This window comes from Rhinatrema bivittatum, chromosome 5 (genome assembly GCF_901001135.1).
Source record: "Rhinatrema bivittatum chromosome 5, aRhiBiv1.1, whole genome shotgun sequence".
Classification (NCBI taxonomy): Eukaryota; Metazoa; Chordata; class Amphibia; order Gymnophiona; family Rhinatrematidae; genus Rhinatrema; species Rhinatrema bivittatum.
The window spans coordinates 257,819,631-257,836,784 of NC_042619.1; the positions used below are offsets into that span (position 1 = coordinate 257,819,631).

Here is a 17,154-nt window from a genome sequence, read left to right on the forward strand (position 1 = left end):
CAAAAAAAGCCTTGGTCTTTTCCTGCTCCCTTTCCCTGCCCGGCAGTGAAAAGCAAAATGGCCGGCAGGGCCTCAAGGAGCGGCAATGGGCAGCAGCAGCAGCAGCGTGGCCCGCATGATGCCAAGAAGCCCTGGCCATGCTTCAGCGTACCTGGAGGCTAGATGAGAGCGAGATAGTCAATGAGACTGTTTGTATATGACTGAGGATGTGTGACAGAGAGGTATGAGTGTCTGTGTGTCCGACTGAACATCTGAGAACTATGAGCATATCTGATTGAGCACGTGAGAGAGAGAGAGAGCCTAAAATGGTAACTTTTAAACAGGCGCGAGGGGCACAGATGAGCACTCATTTGCTGGCTCATCTGTTATACAGATGAGCACTCATGGGCGCATCTGTTTTACAACATATGTGCGTATATGTGCACGTGATATAAAATAGACTGAGCCACATGCAAATGTGTGTGCAATTTTAAGTAGGCAGGCACCAATGCGCCCAAATATCACTTCTACTATGTAAGTGGGGGGATTTTAAAAGCTACGTGTGCCAATGCAATTGGCCATTTTCCCAGTTCGTTCCCAATTTACCCAAGGACTTCCTAACCCTCCCTAGTTAAGTAACCTCCCTTCTCCCCTGACCCTTAAAACCCTGCTGATCTTTGTATTTTTTTGTTTGTTTATTTTATGATTTACACGCCATCCATAGCAGAAGTAAAGTTACGCAACAGGGGATCCCATTGCGCGCCTGTGCACGTAAGTATTTATGCGCTGGTTTCAATGTGAAATCCAGGGATGCCTATGCCCCACCCCCTTCTTTGGAAACATATTTTTGTGTGCACAATGGGAGATACGCGCATATCTGGGCAGCTTTTAAAATCCGTTCGGCACGCATTGGCCCAACATATTCGCATTTCTCCCAGTTTTGGCCTGCATCAGGCTTTTAAAATTCACTTATAAGTATGTGTGTGTGTGTGTATGATTGAGTATGTGAGAGAGAGCCTATCAGCATGTGTGTGTATAATTGAGCATGTTGAGGTATGAGCGTGTGTGTGTGTGTGTGTGACTGAGCATATGAAAGAGACTGAATAAGCGTATGTATCTTTGGATATAGTTGAGCATGAGACAGCACTCAAGTATGTATGTATGTGCATATGATTGAGTATGCTTGAGAGAGAGTACATGAGTGTGTGTGAATGACTGAGCCTGTGACAGAGTATGAGCCTGTATATACATGATTTATCATGTGAGAGAGACTGAACAAGTACGTGTGTGTGTGTGACTGAGTGTGAGAGAGAGAGATAGCGAACATGCATGTGTGTGTGTATATGCTTGAGCAAGTATGAGGGAAAGCATGGAGAAAGTTTGTATGCAACAACCCCTTCCTCTCTCCCTGCTAATCCATGAGAGTCTCAGGTCATCTGGAAATCAAACTTTTCCAGGTATGGACAGCAGGGGATTTTTTTTTTTTTATCCTTATTAGTTTTAATTATTAGGTGATATTTGATGTATCACCTGTATTGAAATATTTTATTGACTTTTAGAAATCGATAGAGATATAAGTTTTTAATTACTGGATGTTCTATTCATCAGCTGTTTTGAAATATTTATAATTTTTATTAGTATGCTTTTACTATTATGATTTATGTTTCTTTATTTTATTGTTTGATGTTTTATGAGGAATGATAGTATTTTCTGTTTTCCATATTTGTACTTCTTACAGTCTGGCTTGTTATGGTTTACAGTTCAGTTTTTCTCTGCAGGTTTCTATTTACACTTTATAGTCTCTCTATTAGGAATTTGGTGAGGGTCTGTATTCAGCATGTGTGAATAAGATGAGGTGGTCTGCTAACTTGTAGTTTCTGTGTGGGGATCTATAACAGCCTGGTTTGTTCTGTTTTCCTAATATGAGGTGTTTTGGTGTTTAGGACCTGGTGTAATATTTGTAAAGCTGCCTTTTCATAGGTAGAATTGAATGCTGGCAGTTAGTGTTGTTTTGGTATGGGAGGTTCAGTATATTGTAATTGTTATTCAGTTTACTCATGGCTTTCTGAGGGCCAAGCCTACACTTAATATGCGTTACCATAGGCTTAATACCAATCATATTGGTTCCAAGTGCCTTTTTTCTTTTAATTGTTTTGCAGAGTTTTCTAGTTAGCGCCTCAGCAATGCAAGAAAACATAATAAGCATGATTTTGTAAGTGATATTTTTACCTCAGAATGTCCTTTTTCATGTAAAATCTGAATAATCTTTAATTATGTGTGGGAGGAGAGTGACACCTAGTGGTTGGATTGGGGGCCCGTGATTACCGAGTTCTGAAGGGAGCCCTGCTGCATGACCCCCCAGCCCAGGATGGACACTGCAAAGACTGGGGGAAAAAAAGGTCCCCAGGAGTTGCGAATGAAGGTGGTGCCAGGATCTTTGTACTGGTTCTTATCGAGTTGGAAACCCAAAGGAGCTGGAGGAAATTGCTGTGTGAAAATAAAACTCAAAGCCCCCTCCATTTAATAGTCTCCCAGCTCATCGTGTTGTATGTTGTGCTCATGATGAGGGTGCACTTTATCACCTGGCCATAGGTGCCACATGGCCTGGCTATGGCTCTGCTTACAGGCATTGCTCTTGCCCCTTTCTACCCCAGCAGCTTTCACAGAAGGGGTAGGTGAGGGCAGGGGAAATCCCCAGTCCTGGAACATTTTTTCTGGGGGAGGCAGTAAGGGCCCAGGATGGCCCCAGCTGGGCGTGGTTCAGCCCAGCCGGGTAGGCCCGAGCCCTCTGGTTATTGTTGAGGGGCAGAGGAGCCTGCAGAGGTTCTGATGGGGTTTGGCTCAGGCCAATGGGGTAGGCCCGAGCCCTGTGGTTATTGTTGAGGGGTGGAGGAGCCTGTAGAGGTTCTGATGGGGTTTGCCTCAGGCCAGTGGGGTAGGCTTGGGCTACAAAGCTGTCTTGGGGGGCAGGAGAGGTTCTGGAGGGGCTTGGGAGATCCCATTTTGCTTCTATTTTTGGTTCAGGCTTTTTTTTTTTTAATGTTTATTTCAGTTCTTGAAACAAACCAAACCAAAGTAAACATTAAGCAAACTATAAAAGAAATAAAAAAAAACCCAACAACCCTGAAACAAAAATTGAAACAAAATGAATTTCTTTAGCCTACACATCCTTAGTATGCTGTCCCTTTGATTGACTTTGTAAAGATACAGCCAGTTCCTTCTGGGCTACATATAATGACACCAACCACAGAAAGCAATTAAACAGGGAACAGTGTAGCCACTGAAATTAAAGTGTACCTGATCAGATGCTTACAGACTGAATATTGTATCCCAGAGACGTTACAGCCTACCTGACATGGCATTTTAATATGACTCTACCATGAGTTGCAAAAAAAACATCATCAAAGTAGTCAAATCAAACTTTCTGATCTACCTCACCTTTTCCTAATGAAAATACCAGCAGAGTGCAGCATCCAGGCATAATACTGAGGACCGCAATGGTGATATATATGAATAGCTCCTGAGAAGGCAGCTGGAAGAGGGTCAGAAGAAGAACGGAAACCTTTATAGGCTTACCTGCTTGCAACAGAGGGCACTGAAAACTTTACTGATCCCCCAAACAAGTGCTGTGTAAATTGTGTCAGTTGGGGAACAGGCATGCTTCAGAGCTGAAACTCATAGAAGAATTAATTCTTCCATGAATAGTGGCTATGCAAACAAGGGTAAAATGTGTGCTCTTTTGATTTCACATTCCATTTTAGTAGCATATTGGTCAACCCATCGGCACAGATTATCCTGCAGGAAAACACCCTGGGGTTCTTTATAGCCAAATCTGCAGCAGAAGTCAAAAGGTAATTCAATTTTCTGGAAAGTTATGTATTGCGCTGGTCAAAGGACAGCATAACGCAGGGAGGAGAAGGTTGCACGCACCGCTCTGCCAGTGCACCCTAATCTTGCCCTCCCCTTCAGCAGTGCCAGCACATTTCATGCCAGCCCTGAACCCCCCCCCCCCCCCCATTATCCCCCATACGCCTCTCAACCTCTTCTGTGTTATTGTTCTTCTATGACTTTCTGAAGTGACAGGGTGTGATATTGCTCTAACCCGCTTTACTTTGTTCTCCAGAGCCCGTTACTATTGTAAGACCTGCCATATTAGCACAGACAGTCGCAGTAAGCCCATCACAATCTGTCGCTGCAAAGACCCCTTGAGGTCCCCCTCCAGGCAAGGTAGGGTTCATTACCATTTACAGTCTGACCTGAGCTGCCGGTTTCTCACATATTGCGAATAAAAGCAACCGGTCAGCTTCACAAGAGCACAAGCAGCTAACCTCCGCGATCTTCTGTCGACAGCTAATTGCTTGTTAATATTTTAGACAAATGACGGAACCCAATTCAACCTGAAGAATTTGTGACTTGACTGTGACAGCGCAACTCTGCTGTCAGGTTTACTATCTGTCTTTCTGTTGTCACTGTCTCCTCCAACATTTGCTCTGACTGGTGTTCAGAGGGAGTAAAAAAAAAAAAAAAAACTCCCTGGGGCTCAGTCCGTGTGCTTATTATACAGCAGGAGCTCCTGAGGACTCAGTGCCTACGCTTATCATACAGCAAAAACTGCTGAGGACTCAGACATTGCGTTTATTAAACAGCAGGAACTCCAGGGGGGGCCCATTCCCTGCACTTCTACAGCAGGAACTCCCAGGACTTGAATCGCTGCTGGCCCTCCCATTTTCTTCAGCCTACATGATCTAAGTTGTATAAATTGCTGCAAAAAAAGATATCGGGACCATCTCAAAGATGTTTGCCTCGTGTGGTGATTTACTCCTGGGCAATGATTTTCATACGGTAGTTACTGCAGCTATAAATGTAGTATAAATGTTTACTGCAGGTTAATTTTTCTCATGCAATAATGCAAAGGTAAGCCAGAACCGGCTTTAACTTGTGGGTGCCCATAGGCAAGGCCCCCCCCCCCTCACCTTGGGAAAGGAAATTCAGTGTAGGGCCTGCCAGCCCTGGTGTGTCAGAGGCCCTGCAGTGACCCCTCCCTCTCAGGTTTCCATGGTAAAAGGAAGCCTGTGCAGGAGGAGGGGTGGGACTTGTGCTGAATTTCCTTTCCCGAAATTGTTGCTGCTATTGGGCTGATGCCAGCAGGATGGCAGCGTGGCTGCTGGAATAGATCAGCAGCATGGCAGTAGTGACGTTGCTCCGGTGCCTATGAAAGTTTGGCATCAGAGGTGGTTGTCTTCCTTGTCTACGCCTACATCTGGGCTTGAGGGGTGCATTGACTCACTCACAGAATTTTCTTGAGTAAAACAGAGAAAAGCATGTGTGCATATATTGGACACAAGGTAAGAGACACAAAAAGTGGTTGAATTTAGCCCAAGTTTGAAACTTGTGAGTAGTAGTGCCAGGGTTGAAGCCTTGATGATTGCCGTGCTACTGCTCATCAGTTTCACACTTGGACTCATTCAGCTTTTAGTGTTTGAGTAAAATTAACTTTTGAACACTAGATGTCAGTCACACACCATAAAAGCAGGTAAACCTGGCGAGGGAATGAGTGAGTCAGCAAGAGAGACCATACAATAGAAAGATGCACAGACAGAAACACATAGTCTCCTATCTTATAAGTTGATACAGTACAGTGCGCGCCAATGGATGGCCCTATTAGGTATTACCGTGCGATACAGAAAGTAGCGCCTACCCAATGGTAGGCGCTAGTTTCTGCCGGCACTGGAAAGTGCGATATTATCATGGCGATATTAAGTCGGAGGTCCCAAAGGGTAAAAAAAAAAGAAAAAAAAAATTTTAAATGGGCCGGTGGCTGTCAGGTCGAAAACCGGACGCTCAATTTTGCCGGCGTCTGGTTTCCGAGTCCGTGGCTGTCAGCGGGCTCGAGAACCGACGCTGGCAAAATTGAGCGCCGGCTGTCAAATCCGCTGAGAGCCGCCGCTCCGGGCTAAAAGGAGGCGCTATGGACGCGCTAGTGTCCCTAGCGCCTCCTTTTGCCTGATTCTACCGCTCCACCTAATTTAAATACTGAATCGCGCGCACAGGCGAGCGGGCGTTCGTCCGCTCTCCCGCGGACTTTACTGAATCGGCCTGTTACAGAGATGGAGGCACACATGCACAGACTGCTGAACTTTTTCACACAGATGGACATGTAGTCAAGCAGGTGTATACACACACACACACCTTTTTCATATACCATAGTCAAAAACAATCACACATACGGGCCGATAGGGTAAAGTCTGCGGGAGAGCGGGCGAACGCCCACTCTCCCGGCGCGCGCACACGCCACTCTCCTGTGCGCGCAATTCAGTATTCAAATTAGGCCCGGCAGTGAAAAGAGGTAAAAAGAGGCACTAGGGACACTAGTACGCCTCTAGCGCCTCTTTTTAGACAGGAGCGGCGGCTGTCAGCGGGTTTGACAGCCGATGCTCAATTTTGCCGGCGTCGGTTCTTAAGCCCGCTGATAGCCAGGGGTTTGGAAACCGGATGCCGGCAAAATTGAGCATCCGGTTTTCAAGCCGCGGGCCGACTTCAGATTTTTTTTTTTGTAACTTTTTGTAACTTTCGGGGCCTCCGACTTAATATCGCCATGATATTAAGTCGGAGGGCGCACAGAAAAGCAGTTTTTACTGCTTTTCTGTGCATTTTCCCGGTGCCCGGAGAAATTAGCGCCTACCTTTGGGTAGGCGCTAATTTCTGAAAGTAAAATGTGCGGCTTGGCTGCACATCTTCTTTTCTGAATCGCGCAGGAATACCTAATAGGGCCATCAACATGCATTTGCATGTTGCGGGCGCTATTAGGTTCGGGGGGATTGGACGCGCGTTTTCGACCCCTTACTGAATAAGGGGTAACGTTAGCGCGTCGAAAACGCGTGTCCAATTGCGGGTTAACAGTGCGCTCCACCAGAGCGCACTGTACTGTATCGGCCTGAATGTCTCTTATCTCACACAGACAAAGAATCTCTTTTCTCTCGCTCAGACTCCTACTGCTTTTAAACAAATAGGCAGACTTTTGACCTGAGGAAGGGAGTAATGGCTCCAGAAAGTTAGTTAATGTTAATCGAATTGAAAGATATTACCTTATTTATTTGTTTATTACCCTTATTTTCAAGCATTCAGGTGAACTTACAAGACAACCGCACTTCTTTAGGCAGACAAGACTGACAGACGCTCACAAATGCACGTACTCTCTCCTCTCTAATGCACACTCCCGTCCTGTCTTTTTTTTTTTTATAGTTATTCTGTTGGGATTTCTGAGCATCTTGCTTTAAAATTTTATATTATTTAGAAGGTTTAAAAAGCTGGCAGTAAGAACATGGGAAGTAATTCAGGGGAAGCTGAATTTTTATAGTAAGGACATAGAAAAAAAAACTCTAGTAAGACTGATCTTCACAGTGAATGAAGTTCAGGAGTTCCATTTTGGTCAGAACCAGAATTTGAACCGATTATTGGGCAAATCAGCAGGCACGGCACTTTTTGCATGAGTTGGGAGTTGGTTGTTACTGGCATCTATCACCTTTCTTTCTGTTCTCGTTTTATTTCAGTGTCTGCAGAGCTCTTTCCACACAAGTCCATAACTTCTGCTTCGTCAATACGGCTGGTAAAATCTCGGTCATTTGGTGTCCTTAGCACTTACATCAGGTAAAAGTAACAAAAGTTTTACAGACCTGCTTATCTCTGAGTAGTTCTGGCCTGGCTACTGGTACTCTGGGCATAAGCTGGGAGTATTTCCCATTATGTCGTAGGGTTGAAGCCAATGTTCTATGTAAACCGACCTGATTCGATACTTGTATTGAGAATGTCGGTATATAAAAATCCGAAATAAATAAATAAATAAATAAATAAATAAATAAATGAGTTAAGTCTGTAATACTTAAAGACCCAGGTTCCAATCTGCCACTTCATCAATCATGTGTTGTGTATTTTGCCTACTGTCCAGTATTAGATCTGGCCAGTAGATGGCAGCCATGTATACTGTTGTAAATGAGCAGCACTGTTATCTCTTTGTATCTGCACAGGAAGTGCTTTTCTCTTTTGCTCTATGTGAGCAACATGTGGAAGCCTTGAACAGTGTTCATCTTACCTCTGCCTCTCCTCAGTTCCTCACAGCCTCTGTACAATAATGATGTATTGAACTTTAGATTTGTGGCTTATAAGCAAATACATTGAAACTAGCTGACACCCATGGAAACTCCCCAGAGGCCTCTTTAAAATGCCCTCCCCTCTATCCTCAGAACAGCCTGCCCTCCTGTTCCAAGCCCCAGTACAGCCCACTCTCCCCGCCCCCACACCAGCAGGAGCAGCACAGCCTTCTTTCTCCCCCAAGCCCCTGCCTCAGCAGCAGCACAGCCATCCATGGAAATTCTTTGGAGGCTCCTATTTATGGCTCTCTCCCCTTCAGCCCCAGCACAGCCTGCCCAACTGCCTGCAATCCCAGCACAGCTTCCTCTCCCCTCCTCCCCTAGCAGACCCCACACAGCTTGCATTCCCCCGAGCCCCAGAACAGTCAGTCTTCTCCCTGAGGCTGAACCCTTCCCACCAGCCTTAGCACAGCCTGCCTCCACCAGCCTGCCTCAGTCACACTAAGCCTCCAGAGATCAGACTTGTTTGCAAACTGGTAGATCATACATGTGGCACTCCAAGCGAAGTACAAAAGACTGAATAACCCCTCTCTGGCTGCTGGACTACTATCTGCATCTTAATTTTGTTCACTTGTTAGCGATTTACAATTTCTAAGGAAGTAGGCATGTTCAAACTAATCTAAAGTACTTTTAATCTATTGGTTTATCTTATATTTGTCTGTCAATGATCCTCCAGAGACTGCAATTAATCTTCTTATAATTACCTGGTTAAACACCATATTGATACTTGTTTTGAACTAATTCCTTTATTGTATCAAATAAATACATCTGTTGAAAATTTATAAGTGATGTTTTGGCAAATGCATTCCAATCCTCTGCTGCTGAAAAGAGGGTGGAGGCAATGGAAGCTAGGGCTGTAGAAGCTGAAGCCTAGATGGCTCACAGTATCCTCTGGAATCATTTGCTAGGACTGCTGTGAGAAGTATGCAGATGAGCCTTCTGGTCCTCTGTTACTAGAAAGAGTGCAGGGGTTGTGGAAATTGAAGCCTAGAGTGCTCAGGAGGTTCTTCGCTTGGAGAAGTATGCAGATGAGCCTTCAGGTTCTCTGCTGCTGGATAGAGAGCAGGGGCTTTGGAAGCTGAAACCTATGGGGTAGATTTTTAAAAAAAAGCTCGATCGCGTACTTTTGTTTGCGCAGCAGGCGCAAACAAAAGTACGCTGGATTTTATAAGATACGCGCATAGCCGCGCATATCCTCTAAAATCCTGGATCGGCGCGCGCAAGGCTGCCGATTTTGGCCAGCCTGCGCGGGCCGAGCCGCGCAGCCTGCCTCCGTTCCCTCCGAGGCCGCTCCGAAATCGGAGCGGCCTCGGAGGGAACTTTCTTTCGCCCTCCCCTCTCCTTCCCCTCCCTTGCCCTACCTAACCCACCCCCCCCGGCCCTATCTAAACCCCCCCTTTACCTTTGTCCCTAGATTTACGCCTGCGAGAAGCAGATGTAAATCTACTCGCGCCAGCGGACTGCTGGCGCGCCGTCTTCCGACCCGGGGGCTGGTCCGGAGGCCTGGACCATGCCCCCGGGCCGGCGCCACGCCCCCAGTCCCGCCCCCGAAATGCTGCGTCCCGCCCCCGAAACGCCGCGTCATCCAGTCCCGCCCCTGACACGCCCCCAACACGCCCCCTTCAAAAAACCCAGGGACCTATGCGCGTCCCGGGGCTCTGTGCGCGCCGGCGGCCTATGCAAAATAGGCGCGCTGGCGCGCAAGGCCCTGCTCGCATAAATCCGGGCGGATTTACGTGAGCAGGGCTTTTAAAATCCGCCCGTATGGCTGAAGGTGTCCTTTGCTGGGGCTGCTGGAAGAAGTATCCAGATGAGCCTTCCAGTACTCTGTTGCTGACAGCCGGGCACCACTTCCACCTAAGTATGACAGTACAGTATAACATTCTAGAGATGTGAATCGTGTGATCGATCGTCTTAACGATCGATTTCGGCTGGGGGGGGAGGGAATCTTATCGTCGCGGTTTTGTTTTTTAAAATATCGTGTAAATCGTAAATCGGGGGAGGGCGGGAAAACCGGCACACTAAAACATCCCTAAAACCCACCCCGACACTTTAAAATAAATCCCCCACCCTCCCGAACCCCCCCAAAATGCCTTAAATTACCTGGGGTCCAGAGGGAGGGTCCCGGTGTGATCTTTTACTCTCGGACCTCCGGTGCGTTGTAGAAATGGCGCCGGCGCTACCTTTGCCCTGTCATATGACAGCAGGGCAAAGGTAGCGCCGGCGCCATTTTGTTTTTTTGTCCCCCGACGTCAGGAGCGTAGGAGATCACTCCCGGACCCCGCTGGACCCCCAGGGACTTTTGGCCAGCTTGGGGGGGCCTCCTGACCCCCACAAGACTTGCCAAAAGTCCAGCGGGGGTCCGGGAACGACCTCCTAAACTCGAATCATTTTGCCGTACAGCAAAATGGCGCCGAGTACGGTCGGCGCCATTTTGCTGTACGGCAAAACGATTCGAGTTTAGGAGGTCGTTCCCGGACCCCCGCTGGACTTTTGGCAAGTCTTGTGGGGGTCAGGAGGCCCCCCAAGCTGGCCAAAAGTCCCTGGGGGTCCAGCGGGGTCCGGGAGTGATCTCCTGGACGCCTGACGTCGGGAGCTAGGAATCAAAATGGCGCCGGCGCTACCTTTGCCCTGTCACATGATAAGGGCAAAGGGCCACCGGCGCCATTTCTCTTCACAGCAGCCGTGGGCAGAGAGCGGGACATCGCGCCGGGATCATCGCGCCGGGACCCCAGGTCATTTAAAACATTTTGGGGGGCTTCGGGAGGGTGGGGGTTTGTTTTAAAGGTTCGGGGTGGGTGTTAGGGTTTTTTTGGTGTGCCGGTTTTCCCACCCCCTATTTAACGATACAATACAAATGCCCCTGACGATAAATCGTGGGCATTTGTATTGTATCGTGCACTCTAACGATTTTGGACGATTTTAAAATTATCTGACGATAATTTGAATCGTTCAAAAACGATTCACATCCCTATAACATTCTGCTCCAGTTCCTTTATCAAGTGTGCTCTACGTGAGTCATTTCTTCACCTCCCTGTGCTGAGACCTAAAATGTAAGCCCTTTGAAGACTGAATCCACCTACCATATCACTAGAATAAAATCTGCATTACCCCCTAACAATGCTAGCACTAGATTTATAATTATAATGGTGCCCATTTATCTGGGATGTTAATGCTTTTAAGGTGCCTAAATAAGAATTATTCAAAGGCAGTGAGATTTGAAGGCTCCACAGGTCACAACTGAAGACGAGACCTGCATGCAAGCTATTAAACTCATGGGCAGAATTAACTGTGGATAAAACTGGTCTGATAAAAGGTATTGGAGCATTCTGAGGCTCCAGCTTTCTCCAGGTCCAATGCTGCTAGTGTAACCTTGTTCCCCCATCTCTTGACAGTCAATTTTCCTTCTTTCAGGACTTTTGCTCTTCTTCTGGTCACTTCTCTCCCCTCCTCTCTGCTCTCCTTCCTCATTTTTTCCAACTTATTCTTTTACTGCATTGAAATGTCACCCATCTTCCTCATCCCCTCCCCCCCCCCCAGCACAACCAATTAAAGGTCTGCAGTAAATATTAGAACAACCACCGCAGTGCATGGTAAACACTAAGAGTGTGCTGATTTGTTAATATACTGTAACTAAAAATGTAATTAGATTTATTACTCTCTTTGATTCTCATATTTAAAGAAAAAAGTGCACACTTCCTACTGAAATATTTTTTAAAAAATGCACATTGAAAAGAAAGCTGTGCCAGTGGGAAAAGCAAAGTGATGCTTCATACACAAGGATGGGATCTCGGGGATTATAAGCATTTTATTTATTTTGCCTTTTGCTTAACAAAAGGAAGTGGGTTTTAAACATTTTTATTTCTTTGCTGTCTAATGGTACAATTAGTTATTTCTAACCAAAGCATTGTGTGGATGTTCAGTGAGAGGAGATGCAGCAACACAAAATAGGTCCCAATTCTCATGTCTTCACTTACTCCAACACAAATCTCGATCCTCTTTTGCCCTAATGTTTTTAGCCTCTTGTTTCAAGAGCCTAAATCATTTAGCCCTAGGCCAGTGGAAGCACTAGGCTAGAGGTTCCCAAATCTGTCCTGGAGGATCCCCAGCCTGTCAGGTTGTCAGAATATCCACAATGAATATGCACGAGTTAAAATTTGCATGCTGTGCATGCAAATTTATCTAATTCATATTCATTTTGGATATCCTGACAACCTGACCGGCTGGGGGTCCTCCAGGACAGGTTTGGGAACCATTGCACTAAGCAGACTACAGTGATTTGAAATAGTCAGTGAGAAAGTCTGAAAGTGAGAGAGGGTGAGTCAGTGAGCATATGAGTGAGAAATTATATGTGAGTGTGGGTCAGTGAGCATGTATGTGAGAGTTGAAGAGTATGTGAGTCAGCATGGGTGTTAGAATGTGAATGAGTCAGTGAGTGTATGAGAGAATGACATGGTGTTTATCAGTCAGCCTGTGAGAATATGTGAAAGAATGTGTGAGAATGGATATATGTGTGTTAAGAGTTTGTAAATATATAAGACAGAGATGAGAAAGTTTGTGGGCCACCCTCTCCCAAGAAATCCACAAGACCAGAGTGACTATAAATCAAAGGTTCCCAGGTATAGACAGCAGGGCATTTTTTTTATCCTTATTAATTGTGATTATTGGATGCTCTTTGATGTGTCTGCTGTTTTGAAAAATTTTATTTGTGTTTGGGAAATTAAAAAAAAAATTATATGAAGTTTTAATTATTGAATGTTATTCTTTTCATCAGCTGTTTTAAATATTTATTTTTTATTAGTATAGTTTTATTATATGATTGATATTTTATATTTCTTGATTTTGTTGTTTGATGTTTTATGAGGAATGGTAATGTCTCTGTTTTTCCATTCTTGCATACAGAGTCTGGCTTGTTGTGGTTTCCAGTTCCATTTTTATCTGCAAATTTCTGTTTCTATTTTATGGTCTCTTTATTCTGTATTTGATGAGGATCTGCCTCTTTTCTATACATATGACAAAGGTGAGGTATTCTCCCAGCGTGCACTTTCTGTTTAGGGATCTATAGCAGTCTGGCTTGTTCTATTTTCCCATTGGAGGTGTATTAGTGTTTTAGGGCCTGGTGTAATATTTGCAGTGTTGCCTTTTCATAGGTAGAGTTGTTACTGTTTGAATGCTGGCAGTTACTGCTGTTTTAATATGGGAGATTTACTATATTGTAATTCAGGTTACTCATGGCTTTCTGATAGCCAGGACTACAACCAATATGTGTTTCAATAGGTCTGACACCATATGGATTCCAAGGGTCTTTTCTGCAGGGTTTTCTGATTGGCACCACAATAGTGCATGAAAATACAATATACATGTTGTAATTGATATTTCCATTTCAGAAGATTGGATGTCCTTTTTAATGTAAAATATATTATAAATGCATCATTTTTAATTGTGTGTGGAGAGGGTGTGGGGGTGGGGACACAAGGGGTTGCAAGGTTTGCCTGGGATGCCCCTTGGATCAGCCCTGCTTAGATCCTCCTGATCGTGTCTGCACTTAGGTTATTTATTTATTTAGCTGGATTGTTATCCCACTTTAGTACTCAAAATGGGTTTCAAGTTCAAACATTAAATAATACAATACCAGCAAAAATTGAAGCTCTTCACTTGCCCCCCTCCCCCCCACTGTATTTTGCGCTCAGACAGCTCTTCCTCCATCCTAGGCTCTCCTCCCCACCTGCTTCCCTTCTATGCACATCTCAGCATTCTACACAGTAGCCACTGTGATGTCTCCAAACAGGAAGTAGCCTTTTCTCAGGAAAATGCCATGAGAGTTGATGGTATTGAGGAAGGTATATAAGACGGTCTGGTCATTTACTCAAGAACTTAAAAACTTTTGAGTTGGGTCAGCTGAGTGATCCACTGCCATGCCAGAGGATCAGTGCTTCAGTTCCTGGATCAGGCCTTTCACAATACCAGGAGTGCTATAGAGACAGTGTTTTCAGCCACTGGGGGCGGGGGACGGGATGGAGTCATGGTCATCACTAAGGCAGCACCTGATGGCTGGATTTCGAGTCCATGAGCTCTTGTGCATGGCTCCCAACCTCAGGATTGTTGCTGCAATGCCCAAACTAGAAACAGAGGGTCTATTAAAATAAAAATCCCTAGCTTGTTGCAAATGAAGGCTCATGGCAACAGAATCCCAGCACTGGTTCCAATTGAGCTGTAAAAAAAAAAAAAAAGAAAGGAGGAACTACTGGGTCAAAAAAGACAAAGCAAAAGAAAAACCTTTTGTGCTGGACTAGTGGCTTGGGGGACTTAGCTCACATTCACTGGAGAAGAAAAGAGCGAACAATGCTGTGGAAGGAGTGTGGGTGGAGGGAGTCACAGCCTTTGTGCCAAACCTACAGGTACCAGGTACAAGGGTGCTGTGGTCCAGAAGATAAAACCCTGTATAGGGGACAAATCCGCCCCATAGATCTTGCATACCTTCAAAATACCAAAGGGTTACCCAATGGAGACAGGTTTATTTTGAAGCCAAAAGCATAACTCTGACATGGAGCAGATAATGACTCTAAAAGAAGACAGATTGTGAAATGGATTGAGAAGTTAGCGCAAGGAATAAAATACATTTAATTTCCCTTAATGAGAATGTAGATAATTACTGGCAGGTTTCTCTTGGCTGGGGTTTGCACTTCCTTACCTTTGATACTGCTAAGAAAACTCCCAACCCAATGGCAAAACTAAAAAAAAAAAAAAAAAAAAAAAATCCACATCCCCAAAACAAAACACTACTAATGAAAGACGTTATTACCCAGCCATGATCCTACACACCCTTCAGTTAATCATGAAAAATGCCCAGCCATTTTCTCCTGAATGTTTGGAAGAGGGAGATGGGAGGGAGTTTTCAGAAAGGTCAGCAGTGTTTCTGCAGTCATAAATCTTAGAGGGAAAAAGATTTACATTTGAGATTTTTATGTATGTATATATATATATATATATATATATATATATATATATATATATATATATATATATATATATATATATATATATATAATGTATAGACAGGATTAGTGAAAGAGGACCGTGACAGTAATATTTCTCTGCTGACTTGTTTATTAGCTTGCTTTAAACATGTTACATTATTGCTTATAGAATTTCATTTACTGGGATTGACGGCTTGATGAACATGCCCATCGCCGATGACTTGCATTGCCCTAGGCATTAATATTATTAAAATCTGTCACGAGCAAACGTCTGAAAGATGACTTACTGTAAAAATTACAGCAGGGTATAAATCATCCAATGGTATTTCTTACCGTTTATGGCCTCTTGGATCGGAGTCAATTCCTTTTATGTTGCATTATTTTTTTCACATTTTTACGGTCTTAACATTATATACAGCTGTCAGAAAATGAACAGATGGAGTGCTGAACATGGTCTTTTCTGTATAATTCCCACCCTCAAGTTATTTTTATGAAGGACAAGTGTAAAACTGTGTTCTAAAGAAAGATTAAATGAGATTAAAAATAAAAGGGGGGTGGGTGGGTTGGGGGGTTAATTTTGTTTTGTTATGACCCAGACAATACACAGTGCCTATCTTGCCATGAGCAGTGACTTCTCTTCTACCTGGGAACTGAACAGTGCAGGGGCCGATGGCATGGCCTGTAAACTCCTGGTTGCATAGGACCCAAGACGAGGTACTGGAGAGACAAAAATCTGGCCAGGCACTCCAAATGACAGCAGACAACTGGAAGATCTAGTGGAAAGGCGGGTGCTATTATAACAGGGGGCTGTCTGGCAGGACATGCAGGGCACACAGCAGGCCAGCTGTTTGGGCAACAGCCACACTAGTATTGGTAGCTATTTAGATGATTAAAAAGCCTTATTGTTAAAATAAAAGGGAGAGGAGGGAAAACTAGCAGGGGATCTTTGTAGAGTACGAAGGGAGATGACAACAAACCCCTGTCCTGGGTAAGAAGTGATATCTGACAGGTGGTCACGCTCTATAGCTGGCAGCCAGGGGGTGTGTACGGTATGTACTGGGCAGACAGGATGGGTCAGTTGGTCTTTTTTCTGCCATCATCTGGTATATCAGAAGAACAGAAACAAGTAATGGTTGTGAGGTCCCACTGGGTACACGTACGTGGGAGTGGCATTCATTGAACCAATAATAATCCATCCACTGCAAGCTAATTCACTTTCATTGTGCCTCCAGGGGCAGCAGAACACCTTTTTTGCTTGGCGGGCCCCATGCAAATCAACCCAGCTCCATCTCCAGCTCCGCCCACCAATTTCTTGCTTTATGTTTATTATTAATGCCATTCTTTCTTACATCCGTTCTGTGAGACACCCATATGAAGTATAATTGATCATCATTATTATTAGTGGTTGCACATGCAAAATGACCCTCAACAGATACAAAATAAGTGATCACAGAAAAAGAAATACGCAGACAAAATCTAAAATGGTAAACCCCAACAAGCCAGACTCTGCATGCAAGGCAACACTGGAGCATTAGAAACAGAACTACATTTCCTCCTATGCTGCCGGTAAGGAGGGCCCCAGCAGACAGATTGGCATGGAAATAGATGAGGCTGCTATGTTATGTAACACCCCCCATAAGAAAAACAACAACGACTCAGTGGCCCCAACAAAACAGCCATCCCAACAAGAAATATGATGAAGGTTTGACGGTTCCACCGTCCACAAGAAAAATGAAGGTTCGGTGGTCCTTATAAAATCCCGCCCCGAGAAAAATAAACAATTACTCCCCACACACACAAGCAAGGAGGCCTCTCTTCTCTCCCCTCAGTCCCCTCCTCTTTTTTCCTATCCCCAGTCCCCTCCTTTCTTCCACCAGTCCTTTCTTTCTGCTCCCAGCCCTCTCCTCTCCCTCCTTCAGCACCCTACTTCTATCCCCATCTCCCTCTTCTCCCTTTAGCTCCTTCTTTCTCCCCCTTACCCCACCCCCTTTTTCTCACCCCCGTCTCAACCCCTCCCCTCATCCCCCCTTCTCTCTCATCCTTGCTCTCTT

General features: G+C 44.9%; 1 protein-coding gene across 1 annotated transcript in view; it reads left to right on the top strand.

Annotated features, from left to right (window-relative positions):
* The first annotated feature begins 3,720 nt into the window (after positions 1 to 3,720).
* LOC115092425 (potassium channel subfamily U member 1-like) overlaps positions 3,721 to 17,154 on the top strand; it is a 124,746-nt gene continuing 111,312 nt past the window's right edge. Inside the window, exons 1-3 of the mRNA XM_029603259.1 lie at positions 3,721 to 3,830; positions 4,103 to 4,206; positions 7,530 to 7,626. The gene's annotated coding sequence lies outside the window, so the exon portion shown is untranslated. The remainder of the gene's footprint in view (positions 3,831 to 4,102; positions 4,207 to 7,529; positions 7,627 to 17,154) is intronic.